Genomic DNA, 13,689 nt, shown 5'->3' on the forward strand with positions numbered 1-13,689 from the left:
ACCCGGTGGCGATGGAGGCACCAGATCAGACTTGGGAGTGCAGTGCTTCGTTCTCCTTTTGGAGGATGTTGATGCGCTGCTCCATGGCTTCAAAACGACGAGTGATATCGTTGGATGAACTAGCATTGCTGGCCATGGTGATTGGAATGAGATTATCGAGCTGCTTATTATTGTCAGCCCCACAGTGGGCGCCAAATTGTTTTGGGCAAATTCTACTTAGAGACGAACTTGCCTTGATGATTGTGCTAACAATCGATTGAGCAAGATAATTTAGGGTAACGAGAGTAAGTCGTAAAAGCATGAAATGAGAGTATTATTGCCAATGAGTATATCGTGTATGTAAACTGATCTAGCTAAGCCATTTTATAGGCTTTACATAATGAAATGTAACGTATGGTCATTAAATGTACACAATTGGGCATTAAGTAGGTAATTAGGGCTTGCTGGGAACGGCTTGTAACCGCCACCCTTTCTTTAGCCGTTGAGAGCAAGATGGAAAGGTGCCTTGTCACGCTTTGCTGGCAGCCACATGTGCTCAACTTGGCATATCTGACCACGTCATCAAGAGGGTATTTTCCCCCCCTAACAAAACTCTTTCTAAATGAAATAGAAAAAAAATAAGGCTTTAGCAAATGAGCAAAATATGTAGACAACTGAGGAAGGTAGATTCTAAAATAAAATCGGTTACCTTATCTTCCCACAATGTGTCTTTTATTCCTTGTGAAACGTCTTCCCAATCTTTATTCAGTAATGAGAATTTTGTGCGGCTTATCTCGCCAATGTGATTCTTATATTCTTTTGCCCATTTTCCTATGGGTCGGTCAAAGTAACCCCATTCAATCACTCTTGGAACCCTGGCATGGGTTTTAGCCAATTCTTGTATTCTTTTGCCCATTTTCCTATGGGTCGGTCCAAGTAATCTCATTCAATCACTCTTGGAACCCCATACATGGATTATAGCCCTTTTGAAGGTCCTTTTGGCTTCCTTTTCTTCGTTTGGGTCGCTTGATTTTGTGACTCGTTAGGTCGATCTGAATTTGCCTCGTGATCTAATGGCTCCGGTTCATTTGGGGACCCTTCATCCTCCATGAAATCAGTACACAGGCTGGTTGGTTCTGTTCTTTTTTTTCAACTGATGTTGCATGCTGCTGCCAGAAGTGCTGCTTAACATAACAAAGAAGTGCTGCCACGACTGCCTGTTGTTGCCAGAAGTGCTGCTTAATAATAATAAGTGTACTTAAGAAATTAACAGAACAATACTAGCATACACAACGGGTTTTAAAAATCATAACGAGACTGTGACTTCCTTCAAAAAAATCCATGCCAGAGATATTCTTCTACAAGTTCAGAATCGCTAGAAGCCTACTGCAGCTCAAATAGTATTTTAAGGTCCTTTACATTCATGAATAATCCCGAAAGAGTCAAATTAAAGAAATTGATGACAATGAAAAAACATTCACATAACAGGAAATTAGTATACATATGCTCAAAGAAATTAGAAATACTAAATCACTCCGTGAAATTTGGAAGCACAAAGAAGTTGTTGTTGAGAATTCATCCTGCTAACTGCTCACATTGATCATAAAATAAGCCCAACTAAGTTAGGGATTACCTGGCTGCCCTAATTTAGTTCAAAACTGATGTTCAAGCACTGGTCATATGTCTTCTCATACTTGGCACTCCTTTCACCTGAAAGTAATTTAAAGCACTGGTCAGGACTCAGGGTTACAAGTTTACAACTACTGAGAGATCAAGCATAACTGACTTCACAAATCGAATTTTAATGTTTGATGCAATTGGAGTCAAGCTCAGGATCAAGAACAAAGTATTCACTCAACAGCCATGTACACAAATTAATCCAGGCACAAACAATATCAGTTAAGCTATAGAAATCTACATTTTGACCAATATCAGGAAAAAAAAAAGAACCAACATTGCAGTGTTTGTGAATCAGAGCAGTCATGTAACTAAGATTCTTAGTTTCTTACTGAACTGAATCTTAGTTCTGCTAGCACTCAGACTGTTTATGAATCGGAGCAGTCTGGGTTCTTTCACCTGAACTTATATTTATGTATGTGAAAAGAACAAAGCAATACAAAACCAACTGTCACACTGCACGCAAACAAATAAACAGGTTTACTAATGCAGCCTCAGTAGCGTAGAACTTGTTTATATGGTGCTACAACTTTATTACTATATAATAATCTCTACTAAACCAAAAGAAAACAGTTAGGTGACACTGAACTGCAATACTCAGTATTTACTTTGACAGTATAAATTAGAGGATGAGAAATATAAATGACCCATCAGGTGTCATGATCAACTAAAATACATAAAGCTACTGCCAACATTTCCTTTTATCTAGATGGAATTTCGAAGCAACAGCTGTATACACAAATTTGGAGCTCGATCCACCACATTTTAGTTCAGTTGTATACAGAGGATCACCAACTTTTAGCTACTCATTCTGTATAGTTAACTAAATAGGAATGCAGCAACAATTAGTAGTTAGCAACACCAGCAGTTAATGCTGTAGGAACATATAGATGCATAAAGCGGAATTTCAGGAAACAATTTCCTAACATCTATCACAGGATCTCATGCATAACAATAGTATAGATCAGATTAAGTCGAAAGAATAATCACCTTTGAAGCGTGTTCTCCCGTTCGTATGCAAGCTTCGAAGATCTTAGAGCCCCACTTGTTGCTCCTCTACTCAGTCCACAAGCACGAATTGAATCCCACGTATGCTAGTACGGAAGAGAACGATCACAATCTGTCTCTTGCTTTGTTTGGGATGTACGGCGTTTTGAGAATTAGAATTAGGGTTTTTGTGTTTTTCCTTTTGTCAGATATTGAATAAACGTGATTTCTAAATCCCTGACATTATAACTATTATAATGTGAGAGTTTTAGGTTAACACAAAACCAAAGCCCAACATTCTTTCCCTTAATAGACCGGTTGCCATCAGGCCTTTTGGGCCCATTCCAATTAGTGCTTATATGTGTGACCTTATAGGATTAAATTATTTTAGTTGTAGGTCCAATCAATATTGTCCTACTAATCACATTTATTCTCTAGCAAGCAAATATGATTACTAAAATAATTAACTTATTATCTTCATAATTAATTCCTATTTGTATTTAGTAATTGCCGGAAATGTCTAAGGACATAATTCCTTCAATCTCCCACTTGTCCGAAGACAAGAAAGCAATGCTAAATTCCTTAAGTCTCTTAATGCCAAAATTTGATAACACACTGTTATTCTCAAATTCTAGTTTCTTGATCGCCGAGTTCGAACTGTTCAAATAAAGATTAACATTTTAATCTCATTCCGCATGGCCATGCAATTTTTCAGTTCTCGCTCATCAAGAGGCCCAGACACCATTCCTATCAAATAGGAGGACTTATTCACTCTTGTATGACCATAACTCCCACTCAATTCTCAGCCCACCTGATCACTGCTTTTATAACCTCCTTTTACGGCGCGGCGTTTAACAGAGTCAAGGTTAAACTAATTGTCTCATGGTTATTAAGACATACTCATGTCTAAGGAATCCACTAAATATAGAATTTTGATTCTACTTTTAGAATCTAGTTAGGTCAAGTCTCAATGCATCAAGTATACATCCATATAATCAATTAGACATCCCTATGTCTCCATAGCCCATGGAACTGCACTATCAATTAATTACATGCTAGTCTTCTCATAAATCACTTATGTCCAATTTAGTGATTCAGACTAGGGACTTAATAAGTTGTGATTTCAGTTCACTTTATAGGGTTCCATTATCAAAACGTTTTCGATAATCCTATTTGAAAACACAAGTTATTTGGACATTTTATTTAATACTAAACCAAACAATTAAATAAGAATGAACTTTTATTGATAAACATTCAAAACATAATAAATGTCTTTACAATTGTAAACATAAAGTAAACAAACTAAAGCCATTCTCCCATATGCCTAAGCCCCATAGACCTAGTATGACTTTCATGCTTAGGTTGAGCAAGCGGTTTAGTCAGAGGATCAGCCACGTTATCCTCAGTATGAACCTTGCTTACTTTCACATCCCCTCTTTCAACGATCTCTCGAATAAGATGGAATCTCCTGAGCACATGTTTGGATTTTTGGTGCGATCTGGGTTCCTTGGACTGGGAAATGGCACCATTGTTGTCACAATACAACTCAATGCCATTTTCAATGCTAGGAACTTCACCAAGTTCACTAATGAACTTTTTGATCCAAACAGCTTCTTTTGCTGCATCACTTGCTGCAATATACTCAGCCTCTGTTGTAGAATCTGCGATGGTACTCTGCTTAGAACTCTTCCAGCTCACAGCCCCTCCATTGAGACAAAATATGAAACCAGATTGTGATCGGAAATCATCTTTGTCACTTTGGAAGCTTGCATCGGTGTATCCCGTGGCAACCAACTCATTATCTCCACCATAGACCAAGAAATCATCCTTAGTCCTTCTTAAGTACTTAAGGATATTCTTTGCTGCCATCCAGTGCGCCTCTCCTGGGTTTGACTGGTATCTGCTGCACATACTCAAAGCACATGCAACATCCGGTCGAGTGCATACCATGGCATACATAATGGACCCTACTGCAGAGGCATAAGGAACATTACTCATGCGCTTGACCTCATCAGGTGTCGAAGGACACTGAGTCTTGCCAAGTGAAATGCCATGTTGCATGGGAATGAAACCTCTTTTGGAGTTTTCCAGCTTGAACCTTGCAAGAACCTTATCAATATAAGTCCCTTGGCTAAGTCCAATCAGCCTTTTGGATCTATCTCTATGGATCCTTATTCCCAAGATGTATTCAGCTTCTCCTAGGTCTTTCATGGAAAAACAACTTTTAAGCCATTCCTTGACTGACTCAAGCATGGTCTTGTCGTTTCCTATGAGAAGTATGTCATCCACATACAAGACTAGGAAAGCAATACTACTCCCACTCAACTTCTTGTATATACAAGATTCCTCTTCATTTCTGAGGAAGCCAAAAGATTTGACTGCCTCATCAAATCTGAGGTTCCAACTCCGGGATGCTTGCTTAAGCCCATAAATGGACTTTTTAAGCTTGCAAACTTTTCTTGGACTGTTTGGATCTTCAAAACCTTGTGGTTGTGTCATGTACACATCCTCTTTCAAGAACCCATTCAAGAAAGCGGTTTTGACGTCCATCTGCCAGATCTCATAGTCATGAAAGGCAGCAATCGCAAGAATTATCCTAATGGATTTCAGCATGGCTACTGGTGAGAAGGTTTCATCATAGTCAATACCATGAATTTGTCTAAAACCTTTTGCCACTAGTCTTGCCTTAAAGACATCAATGTTTCCATCTTTGTCCTTTTTCAGTTTGAAAATCCATTTGCAACCTATGGGTTTAACCCCATCAGGCAAAGCAACCAAGTCCCATACTTGATTTTCAAACATCGAATCCATTTCGGATCTCATGGCTTCAAGCCATTTCTCGGAGTCTTGACTCGTCAAAGCATTTGTGTAGCTAGTAGGTTTCTCATGTTCTAAAATCTCTATTTCAGAACTTTCAGTCAAAAGGAAATCAATATATCTCTTTGACGGAATGACAGTCCTACTAGACCTACGTTGGGGAACAACAGGAGAAGTTTCCACCTCATTAGGTTGAGGGACTTCGCATGGATTATCTCCAAGTGGGACGGTAGAAGGCGCATGAATGGAATGCACCGCCTCCTGAGCATTTTCATGCTGGGTCGTCTCTGACGAGGTGTGAACCTCATCCATTTGTTGCTCATCTCGAATTTCTTCGAGATATACATTACTCCCACTTGTTTTTCTGGAAATAAACTCCTTTTCCAGAAAGACACCATCGCGAGCAACAAACACTTTGTTTTCGCTTTGATTGTAGAAGTAGTATCCCTTAGTCTGTTTTGGGTAACCCACAAAAAGACACTTATCGGACTTGGGTGAAAGCTTATCAGAAAGTAAACGTTTTACATAAACTTCACAACCCCATGTCCTTAGAAAAGACAATTTCGGAACTTTTCCAGTCCACATCTCATATGGCGTCTTTTCTACTGCTTTGGACGGAGCTCTGTTGAGTGTGAATGCCGCTGTTTCAAGCGCAAATCCCCAAAATGAGGCAGGAAGGTTAGCAAGACTCATCATGGACCGAACCATATCTAATAAAGTTCGATTCCTTCTTTCGGAAACCCCATTCAACTGTGGTGTCCCTGGTGGAGTCAATTGCGAAAGTATTCCACAATCTTTCAAATGATCACCAAACTCTTGAGATAAATATTCACCACCACGATCGGATCGCAATGCTTTAATTTTCTTTCCAAGTTGGTTTTGTACTTCATTTTGGAATTCCTTGAACTTTTCAAAGGATTCCGACTTATGTCGCATGAGGTAAACATATCCAAATCTGCTCACATCATCAGTAAAAGTAATGAAATACCCGTACCCTCCCCTAGCCAAAGTACTCATAGGTCCGCACACATCAGTATGTATGAGGGCTAAAAGATCATTGGCCCTTTCACTTGAGCCTGTGAAAGGAGATTTTTTCATTTTCCTCATCAAGCAAAACTCACATACTTCAAATGATTCAAAATCAAATGATTTGAGAATTCCATCCTTATGAAGTTTCTCTATGCGCTTTGAGCTTATGTGGCCTAATCGACAATGCCATAGGTAAGTAGGGTTCAAATCATTTGGTTTGTGTTTCTTGTTTTCTATGTGATAGATATGGTTTTGTAAGTCTAGTACATACAAACCATTTGATAATTTAGCAGAGACATAGAACATACCATTCAAATATGCTGAACAACAATTATTCATAATTTGAAATGAAAAACCTTCCGAATCCAAAATCGGAATAGAAATTATGTTCTTGGTAATAACTGGAACGTAATAACAATTATAAAGTTCTAATATTAAACCAGAAGGCAAGCGTAAACTATAATCTCCTACAGCTAAAGCAGCAACTCTTGCTCCATTGCCTACTCGGAGATCCACTTCGCCTTTGCTCAAGCTCCTACTTCTTTTTAGTCCCTGCACATTACCAATAATGTGAGATCCACAAGAGGTATCAAATACCCAAGAAGCAGTTGTAGCTAAATTAACTTCTATGACATAGATACCTGAAGTTCAAGCACCAGTCTTCTTATCCTCCAGATATTTGGGGCAGTTCCTCTTCCAATGACCAATCTTGTGGCAGTGGTAGCACTCATGTTGAGCAGCTACCTTAGCCTTGGGAGTGGCCTTTGGCTTGGTTGAAGAGTTCTCATTGGCAACTACCTTGCCCTTGTTCTTCTTCATGGGAGCCCCTTTCTTCTTGAACTGCTTACCTTTACTAACCATTAGAACATCCTTATGTTTAGGTTTACTTGGTAAGTTTCTCTCAGCCTGAATTAGTGAACCATGCAACTCTTGCAGGGTAGCCTCCCCTCCTTGCATGTAGAAGTTCAACTTAAAGTTATGAAAATCTTCAGGCAAGGATCTGATGACTATGTCAGTTGCCAGGTCCTTAGGATAAGGGAAACCCAATTTCTCCATGGTCTGAAAATGTCCAATCAAATCGAACACATGCGGACCAACGGGCTTCCCCTCTTCCAACTTGGAATCCAGAAGTTTGCAGTTTGCTTCAAATCTCTCCAATCTAGCATTTTTCTGAAACAAAGTTTTCAGTTGCTGGATTATGCTGTAGGCATCCAGACCATCAAAACGTTTTTGATACTCTGGTTCCATGCAAGCAAGCATCAAGCATGTTACTTGCAAGGAGTTATCCTCTAGAGTTTGTCTAGCTCGCTTTTGAGCTGCAGTAGCATTTTCTGGCAAGGGTTCAGGTAGAGGATTGTCAAGAACACTTTCTTTTCCTTCCGCTCTGAGAACAATTCTCACAGCCATTTGCCATTGTAGGAAGTTGGTAGCATTCAGTTTGTCTTTTTCAATTAGAGGGCGCAAGTTAAAAGTAGAGTTGTTTGCACCAGACATGATAACTACAATAAAAAGTAAAGCAAGATTCAATATAATGTTTATCAAAAGTAGCAATTAAACAAATTCAATTCACTACTACCCTTTATTCAAAATTAGAAGTCCCCATTGAATAAAGAATTAACCAAGATCCCCTCCCACTACAATCAAACGGACTTTGGCCCTGCTACTTTAATTTATAGTATTCGAGGTAAGTAAACATTTTACTAATTATAACTGATTATAACTCTTGGTAGACAGGTTAACAACTCTTTGTATTTTCCTATCTCTTAGCTTCAAAACCCAAAACTTTGTCTTTTGATAGTTTTGTTGAGTTAAACCAAACATTAACATGTAAGTTTCAAAAAACCTACCCTACTATCCCCGGAATTATAAGCAACACCCTGCTTTGGCAGAACCTATTACTCATGATCTAAGGCTTTATAGGTGTTGTATGGAAAAGCACATAAACTCAATATTATTTGGGACCTAAGTTTACTATGTTGGTTAATTAAAAGTGAACACATTGCTTTAAATAACCACATACATAAACTCAATAGGCATTTTAAGGCAATATAAAATGCATAAAAATAAATGTGATCCTAGTATGGCCCATAAAAAATAAGCTCAAATCTTCTTGGGTTCCTGTTCATCTTTCTTGGATCTCCATCCTTGAATTTCGGATTGAACCTTCTTACTCCATCGAGCTCATAATACGAACTTTATAATCTAATTTAAACTTTTAAGTTAAATTACAATAATACAGAACGATGCGCAGATCGTATTTCAAAATTTACAAGAATGCAAAACGATACGCAGATCGTATTTTCTATCCTATTTTGGGCCATACTAGTCACTTGCCTGTAACAAAATATCATATATATTCCATACACGCATATAATATTAAAATATATTAGACAAAAATTATTTACTTATTAACTATTAATAAGCAAATAACATTTCCAAAATAATACTAAAAAACTTAAACAATTTAAGTTTAACGTTATTTGGGAAACTTTATTATTTTAATTCAATTACTATTTAAATATGGCTAGAATAATCTTATTAATCAAAAATTTGCATTTGAAAGGAAATTTATGGATTTATGCTCAACATTGAAAATATGTTTTTCAAAAAAAAAATATTTTCAAGTTACTCAAAATATATTTTGGAAATTATTTTTAATTTAGAAGAACTAAACCCAAGTTAATTTCCAACTCTTCTTATCAATTTCAATTAATAAATGAGAATCGAACCAAAACACCAAATTTCCAAAACCTTCAACCCAGACTATTTCCCAAAACCTTTTGGAAAACAATCTTTAATTTGAGAAAATTTCTAACTTTTCCAAAAAATTAGGAGATCTTATTTCCAATTTTTAATTCCCTTTTCCCGCCGGAACGCCGCCCTAATTATCCTCCACCATGGCTCCACCGTCGCGGGTGGTGGCCACCCAGCCATGGAGGTTGTTATTTTAATTTGGGTAACAATTACCTAAATTAAATTAATCTTTATTCAACTTTTGTTAAAGATTAACAATTTAATTAGGGTTTAATTATCCGAAAATAATGGCAAAAAATTTGAATAAATTAACAATCTTTAAACTGAATTTTAGGGTTGTTAGAAGTTAGATTTCAATTTAAACTCTTTATTAAAATTAAATCTAACAAGAATTCAAAATTTAAGGCATAATTATCTCATTTTATTCAAATAATTCAAGAAAATAACAATTATAATCCGAAAAATTCGAATTAAATTACCAGGAAGATCTATTGAATTTTCTTAACAAATAAAATTAAAAATTTTAATTGTTATCCTTAAATTTTATGATTAATCGAATTAAACATAAAAATTAACCAAATTCAATAATTAATATACAAAAATTTCGAAAATTAGTTAAAAAATTACCAAAAAATTTCGGCTATTGTATAAAAATTAGGGGATAATCAGTAGATTTATTTAACAAATTAAAAATCAAATCTTTAATTGTTAACAAATTATTTCCATGATTAATCGTATTAACCATTAAATAATTTAAAATCTGACGAATTTAATTTTAAAAAATCCGAAAATTTTTATGTGATATTAACTGTTAATTTCGACCCTGTGATAAAAATTTCGGAATTTTATAAATTTATTTTGAGCAAAAATTAATTAAATCACGATTTAATGATTCCAATCAATTAATATCATATATTAATTGTGCAAATTCAAGCCATAAATAAATCTTCCCTTAATTGAATCAAAATAATAATGTTGCATACAATCATGATCATAAAATATTATGCAAGAGGCTAAAACTGATACCACTGTAGGAACATATAGATGCATAAAGCGGAATTTCAGGAAACAATTTCCTAACATCTATCACAGGATCTCATGCATAACAATAGTATAGATCAGATTAAGTCGAAAGAATAATCACCTTTGAAGCGTGTTCTCCCGTTCGTATGCAAGCTTCGAAGATCTTAGAGCCCCACTTGTTGCTCCTCTACTCAGTCCACAAGCACGAATTGAATCCCACGTATGCTAGTACGGAAGAGAACGATCACAATCTGTCTCTTGCTTTGTTTGGGATGTACGGCGTTTTGAGAATTAGAATTAGGGTTTTTGTGTTTTTCCTTTTGTCAGATATTGAATAAACGTGATTTCTAAATCCCTGACATTATAACTATTATAATGTGAGAGTTTTAGGTTAACACAAAACCAAAGCCCAACATTCTTTCCCTTAATAGACCGGTTGCCATCAGGCCTTTTGGGCCCATTCCAATTAGTGCTTATATGTGTGACCTTATAGGATTAAATTATTTTAGTTGTAGGTCCAATCAATATTGTCCTACTAATCACATTTATTCTCTAGCAAGCAAATATGATTACTAAAATAATTAACTTATTATCTTCATAATTAATTCCTATTTGTATTTAGTAATTGCCGGAAATGTCTAAGGAAATAATTCCTTCAAATGCAGCAACAATTAGCAGTTAATGCAGCAACAATTAGCAGTTAGCAGCACCAGTTGCTAGCAACAATAGCATCAGTTAATAGCAACAACCAGAGGCGGATCTTCAATGGGGGCCATATGGGGCCTGGCCCCCGGTAGAAGCCCAAAAAATTAACCCATAGTAAAAGAAGCCCAGCGGAAAGGAAAAGAAAATGGCAGGTTATACGAGTCATACGACCCAATAAACCAAACAGCTTGCTCACACGTCAGACCTTCCCACTATCTTTTTCTCAACTTCACTTCACAAATCCCTAAAATGCTGACTCAGTATATTTTGGTGTTATAATGACCATGTGACCCTTTTAACCTTCATTCTCTCTCCTCTCTTTTTCCCTGATGTTGTAAAATTTGAGTAACCCAAATACCCAACACGTGTTAACAAAGGAAAAAAAATTAACAATCACTCGCTTTTGGATGTTATTCAAGATTTCTAGTTGTAGTTATTGTGAAATTGCATACTTCCTCCGTTTTAAAATTTGCATAATTTATCTATTATTTGGATATCCCTTTTTTTATATATATTATTTTGAAAAAATATTTTACGTGCAAGTTTTAGATTCGTCAAGGAAGTAACTTCAAAATATCAATTCTATTAATAACTTTTATTAATTGACAATTAAAGATTAAAATAGTCAAATTATGCGTCAAGAAGCGTACAATTCTATAGGAATCAAATTATTTAAAAACGTAGGAAATACATGTCAAGGTAAAGTTTGATTGGCCCCCGGAAACAAAATGTTCAAGATCCGCCGCCACTGGCAACAACAATTAGCAGCTAATAGCAACAGTTAATGCAATAACAATTAGCAGTTAGCAGCACCAGCAGTTAGCTAGAAGTTAATGGAACAACATTTAGCCAGGAGCAGTTAGTCAACTATGGTAATCTTGTTGAAAAATTCATCATAATGAACTACAAGTCTGACATGGGCTTAAAACATAACAAGCTCATAATCCTTGGAACTCCATCAAGATTTTCCTTTATTAAAACTCAAATACCGAGAACAAATTACAAAATTGAGTTTCACGTATGCAAAAGTCAGCATAATGAACTACAAGTCTCACTCTTTCTCTTTTGCAACATAAAATCCTTCACCATGATCTCGACGCGTAAAACTCATGTGAACATCATCAACTATTTGAGGGATATGCCATGAGGAAGGTGGAGTCTCATTAAACTTCTCATCATATTCTTCTTCATCATCTACATCCTCTATGCCAAGTATTCTTCTTTTGCCTTCAAGAACAACTGACCAATTAAGATCGGCAGGGTCAACCATGTAAAATATTTGTTTTGCATGTGATGCTAATATGAATGGATCTGCAAGATGCCCAACTCGACTAAAGTTTACAAGTTTCAGGTACCCATGTTCATCTTTTTTGACACCGCGACCAGTATTAACCCACTTACACCTGAATAGAGGAATCTTAAAATCCTTATATTCCAACTCTAATATTTCTTCAATGACTCCATAGTTTCTTCTTATCTACAAGTGTTCTATCTTTCGCACTAGCATATTCCGAAGACAAACCTATAACCGTAACACCACTATCTTGCATCGTCCTTTTGTCATCTTGTCGCTCCGTGTAAAAAGAAAAACCATTAATGTTGCACCCCTCATAAGAGATGACTTGACATTTAGGACCATATTCCAAACATAACAACGTGTCAGATACATCATTAGGCGTGTCGGACAATTAAGACATCACTCGACCCTTGAACCATATGAGGAACGAACGATTATGCTCTTTTATCAGTTAAGGGCCATTTTTTGAAGGATATTGATCTCTAAGAAATCCCATGTGGTCAGTTACATATAGATGAACATCACTAAGATTTTGAAGCACGAAAAGCTCAGCCTTACTTTTCATTTCAGAACCGATTGATATCCTTTTCTTGTCCATTGTACCTTGACCCCCAAGCCTCCCTTCATGTAGAGACTTTGGTAATCCAACTTCTTGCAAATGTGCCAAATATTGAGAAATTCATGCAGCAACTTCCTCAACAACTCAGCAACGGTTCGTTAGACAATACTAGCTTTAGGTTTGGCCGAATTCATCACTCTATTCTTTAAGGTACTCATTTCTCGTTCAAAGGGATACATGTACCTCGTAAAAACTGGACCCCAAAGTTTAATTTCACGCATAAGATGAATAACCAAATGAGGCATCACGTCAAAGAATGATGGCGGAAAATACTTTTCAAACCGACACATGGTCTTACACTACTACAAAATAGGGCTATAGCAACGCCCTTGTAGATAAAAGTTTTCCTGGCGTTGCTATATCATAGCTATTGCAACAGTTAAATAATTATTAATTTGAGTAGATTTTCACTTTAGAAAAACGTTGTTATGAAATATCTAACCGGCTATATTGCTATAGCGACAAGTATAGGGATCGTCCCATAGGAATGGATATGTTTGACTATTCAATCTATGCGTTCACAAGCTAGTTCGGATGGAAAATTAGTTTTTGAATTAATCTAATCAAAGCAAGAAAAGCAAACAAATAAAGAAATTCTAGAGATTTCGGGAATCGGCTAAGGAAATCGAATCAAAGGAAGAACAAGGTCAAGACATTCATGAATATGCAACGACTTAGCACATAGGGGAATAGAATCAAATGACGAACCCGCCACCTCTCGGATGGGGCACGCGAAGCGTTTAATCTACGGAAGAGCTTTCGCCTAATCCTAGATAAACAAACTTGCATATAATAGGCACCA

General features: G+C 36.4%; 1 long non-coding RNA gene across 1 annotated transcript; it reads right to left on the minus strand.

The window, feature by feature from the left end:
* Positions 1-321: 321 nt before the first annotated feature.
* On the minus strand, positions 322-2,222 carry LOC130459695 (uncharacterized). Its single transcript, XR_008919279.1, has 3 exons — positions 1,613-2,222; positions 689-1,196; positions 322-597 (listed from the first exon to the last, which is right to left on the minus strand). It is a non-coding gene; the product is annotated as an uncharacterized lncRNA (long non-coding RNA).
* Between the last annotated feature and the right edge of the window lie 11,467 nt (positions 2,223-13,689).

This window comes from Spinacia oleracea, chromosome 4 (assembly GCF_020520425.1).
Source record: "Spinacia oleracea cultivar Varoflay chromosome 4, BTI_SOV_V1, whole genome shotgun sequence".
Taxonomy (NCBI): domain Eukaryota; kingdom Viridiplantae; phylum Streptophyta; class Magnoliopsida; order Caryophyllales; family Amaranthaceae; genus Spinacia; species Spinacia oleracea.